At 38.8% G+C, this 4,517-nt stretch overlaps 1 protein-coding gene across 1 annotated transcript in view; it reads left to right on the top strand.

Moving 5' to 3' along the window:
* Nucleotides 1-1,249: 1,249 nt before the first annotated feature.
* The window catches only part of PTP4A1 (protein tyrosine phosphatase type IVA, member 1), a 52,244-nt gene continuing 48,976 nt past the window's right edge, over nt 1,250-4,517 (top strand). The window contains exon 1 of the mRNA XM_011993064.1: nt 1,250-1,313. The gene's annotated coding sequence lies outside the window, so the exon portion shown is untranslated. The remainder of the gene's footprint in view (nt 1,314-4,517) is intronic.

Raw genomic sequence — 4,517 nt, 5'->3', positions numbered from 1 at the left:
CTGCACTCCAGCCTGGCAACAGAGCGAGACTCCATCTCAAAAAAAATAAAAATAAAAATAAAAAAAGATTTTTTCTTCTTAAGGGCTTCCATAGGTTGCATTACTTGCACTATCTGCAGGACAAAAGACCAAATGTTGTATTTATATGTAAGGGCATCCATGATGTTATGCACTTCTTCAAAATGATTTCAAGTTTATCTTTCTTTATTAGGGCACTGCTTCCAGGTGAGCTTATTGTTGTTCCCTGCTGCACCTTACATATGTATTTCTACCTTCCTGTCTTGACTCAGGCAGTTTCTTTTGTCTGAGAGTCCTTATTGAATATACAAATACCTGAGCAGTCCTCATAATGGATACTCAACACATGTTGAAACTGGCTTGGATTGCGTTTCTTCTACAGTGAGTCTTCCTCAGAATTAGTCTGCTTTGAAGTGCGATAGCAGTTACTTTTTTTGCTCATTTTATTTACACAGAGCACATGTTCTCTTCTGAATTGCTTGTGTCTATGTTCAATCTTTCCTCCTAGATTTATAAACTCTTTAAAGACACACCATATATCTTACAGATTCTCGTATCACCACAGTAACCCACAGACCTTGCACAGAATATTGACCAGTAAGTGCTGAGTGAATAGTGACCTAACAAATAGTCATCTACTGTTTGATAGGTCTTTCCTTTCTCCTCTCCTTATACTGTAGATATCTCAAAAACTTTTGAAAATGTAAAGGGCATAAATAATATCTAATGTGCTTTATACTGTGTCCACAGTATTATAAAATAATATTTTCACTTTTCTAGATCTGCATGACACTTCCCATACATTAACTGTTTAAGTTTCGGTGACAACTCTTCCATTTTCACCAAGAAAACTGAGGCTCTGAGAACTTAAGTAACCATGTTCAAGGTCACATAACAAGACAGTGATGTTTCTGGAATTCGAAAAGGGCTCTTTCACATACATTGCATGGTCTCTTGGGAAGTCAGAGCTTAGACAGTGACGATAGCAGTGATGAGCTCACCTGACAGATTGCTCTTTCTCCTCTGCAGAGACTTGCTTCAACACCAGGAAGAACATGAAAGGCTGACTCATAATTCCCAGAAGCAGCGCCAGTTCATGTGCTGGGATTCTGACCACACGTCTAACGATCAGGTCAGGGAGTCAGATTTCTGCTGGATTTAGAAAAGCATCTATGTGTTTATGAAAGAAACCCAATGGATTTTTAATAGTACTGCAGCTCTTGGAGGCTCTACATCCACCCTTTCTCCCCAGCCAAGAGCATGGCTGTGGGAGAAGGAAGGCAGGCAGCAGACAGGTAAGTGTGACTTCCTCACTTCCCCTACCTTCTCATCTTAAAGCCATGGAGTGGTTGCTGGGTAACCCACTCCTACATATATTGGTTCATAAAGCCTAGTGAGTCACTGAAATTCTTACTGATGCACAAAATTTCAAACACACTAGTAACACAGAGGGCCATGGTGCAGATAACTTGAGCACACATAATGTATTTTCTGCTCCCATTGAGCTGTTTGAAAATAGCATTGGCTTGGCATGGTGGTGTGAACCTGTAGTCCCAGCTACTCCGGAGGCTGAGGTGGGAGAATTGCTTGAACCCAGCAATTAGAGATCAACCTGGGAGACACAGTGACTCTCTGCCTTTTTTTTTTTTTTTTTTAAGGCCAAGTACAGTGGTTCGTGCCTATAATCCTAACATTTTGGGAGGCCATGGTGGACAGATTGCTTGAGCCCAGGTGTTCAAGACTAGCCTGGGCAAATGGTGGAACTTCCTCTCTACAAAAAAATACAACAACAATAACAACAACGAATTAGCCAGGCATGAAAAACTAGCCAGTCTATGGTGGCATGCATGGTGGCGTGCGCCTGTCGTCCCAGCTACTCAGGAGGCTGAAGTGAGAGGATCACCTGAGCCCAGGGAAGGTCAAGGCTGCAGTGAGCCGAGATTGTGCCACTGTGCTCCAGCCTGGGCATCAGAGTGAGACTCTGTCTTAAAGAAAAGAAAGGTTTAATATCACCTTTGGTGGCACCCTCCACAGAGTATTTATACTATAGAATGTGTTTTATAAAAATATTTGTTTGGGAAGCCGAGGCCGGTGGATTACCTGAGGTCAGGAGTTCGAGATCAGCCTGATTAACACGATGAAACCCCATCTCTACTAAAAATACAAAAATTAGCTGGGCGTGGTAGCACATGCCTGTAATCCCAGCTACTTGGGAGGCTGAGGCAGGAGAATCACTTGAACCTGGGAGGCAGAGGTTGCAGTGAGCTGAGATTGTGCCACTGCACTCCAGCCTGGGCAACAAGAGCAAAACTTCGTCTCAAAAATATATATATGTGTGTGTGTGTGGATATATACATATATATGCTAATAACTTTACAGAACTTTCATATAATTTAGACAGGTGTCTAGGTTCTCCAGAGTCTCAAAAAAACCAGTATCTCCTCTTTCTCTACATAACATTTGATAAATAAGATGATCTTATTGCAAGACAAATATTAGAACAAAGATCAAACTGCTTAATTTCCTACATCAATTCAAGCAGATATTTCTCAAACTTTTAGGCAAAATAATTGACCAGATTATTTTGCTTCTCTCACTCCTGTTCCTCCTCCTTCACCCCTCTCTTGCCTCTCTTGCCTCTTTTTCTAACAACCTAGCCTTCCCTTTCTACCTCTCTCCCTTTTAATTCTCACCCTTTCTTTCCTTTTATAGAGGAAGGGCTTAACCTTTAAGAAATTGCTTTGTTTGCTGTACTCTCTCAAAAGCTTGGTTTGAGCAGCCAACCCTGTTTGCATAAAATAAAAGTTAGAAAACTAAAAGTTTTGTGAACCAAGGGTGGAGGAAAATGTTATGCATTTTATCACACAGTTCATCATCCTATCAGCCAAGAATGAGGTTCCGTTTTTCTGAGTAATCCCTCATCTACCCACATCCTATATTGGCAAAATATCTGTGTAAGAGGAATTGGCAGGAGCTATCAGAGAACTAAAAATTATCAATTAAGTGTAAAAATATGTCTGCAGTTACCAGTAAGTTAGTATTTTCACTATTAAAGAAATAGGATATTTTACCATTACAATTGGTTACGTAATTTGGCTTTTCACCATTATTTAGGTACTTTTATAGAGTTATGAGTAATATTTCATTTTTTGACAAAAAGAAAATAGAATCATGAAGATTAACTATTTCTCAAGATAAGGCAAGGATAATAACAGTATAGATTTCTCAAAATGAGCAGATAGAAAAATCAATCCAAACAAACTGAGAGAAGGAAGTCAAATTGGAACCATCCAAAATGATATAACCATGAAATGCGATCATTAAAACAGCCATGAGGTTAATTTACTTAACACTTTTTTTCATCCACTGGAGTCAGCAGATTATTCCAAGGTGAAGAAAAAGCATAGATGTAACCTTGTAAGAGGAGAGCTGTGGGACATAGCTACAGACAAAGCCAGCCTGAGAAAAAGGCACAAAGGCTGAATATTAAATTTATATGGTGGTACTGAAAGGCAGCCAGGAAAGGTTTGCCCTGCCTTTTATTCCCAAATCTGTAGTTAGGATGGTACCATAAGATGCTCTAGGTAAACATGAAGACTCAGATGCCCAGATGTAAATGGCTGCCTCATACAGTCACAGAGGCTACTGACTGCACAACTCCAGTGGACATCGTTCATATAGACTACAATGTGAAAAAGCCCCCTGAATTTGTGAACATGGAGGCCCTTCTGTGCTAAACTACAGGGAATAACAGAAAAAAAAGGAGAAGATAAAATTGTATATAAAGTACGATAAATATTTTTTCAAATAAAACATATACATAGAAAAATGATCAGAAGGAAGTACATCAAAATAAAATTTATAGAGGTATACATGAATTCATTTTTTCTTATTCCTAGTCTTCTATATTTTCACATTGAATAAATTAGCAGTTTTAAAATAAATTAGCAACATTTAATAAAGTAGTACCTTAAAACATCCAGATTGATACTTACTTATAGCTTCAATGTTATAAACTATCAGAGATGTAATGATTAGAATGGTTTCTATACCAACGGAAAGTCTTTTAGAAAAATGAGCACTATTTTTCTACATTTGTTTGCATTTTAACCTAGCTTTATAATTTCAACTATTCAACTAAATATAAGAATGAGCTTTGCTTGTGAAAATTCTGATATTATAAACACTAGAGAACTTCTATATTGTGCGTCCAAAGATAGATCAGGTTTCAAGCACTGTTCCCTCAGGCTCCAAAGTCCTCTCAGTTCTGCCTGCCTCTTGGGTTGGCGTCCATCAAGATAACTGCCAGCAATGAGGGCTACCTGCTTCCTGGTTCACAGCCAATGGGCAGAGACTGTCCACCTCTAAACTAATCACAGACAAAGAAGAGGATTGGTTTAATTAGTAGGGAATAGATGGAATCAAGGGCAAATACTGATCTGTGAGGCCTGGAATGTATTCAGTCTGGGGGTTCTCTTTAACTAAAACAATAAAAAAAT

This window comes from Mandrillus leucophaeus, unplaced genomic scaffold, assembly GCF_000951045.1.
Source record: "Mandrillus leucophaeus isolate KB7577 unplaced genomic scaffold, Mleu.le_1.0 Scaffold424, whole genome shotgun sequence".
NCBI classification, from domain to species: Eukaryota; Metazoa; Chordata; class Mammalia; order Primates; family Cercopithecidae; genus Mandrillus; species Mandrillus leucophaeus.
Note: the sequence above shows the minus strand (reverse complement) of the source record. Positions and strands in the feature narration are given on the sequence as shown.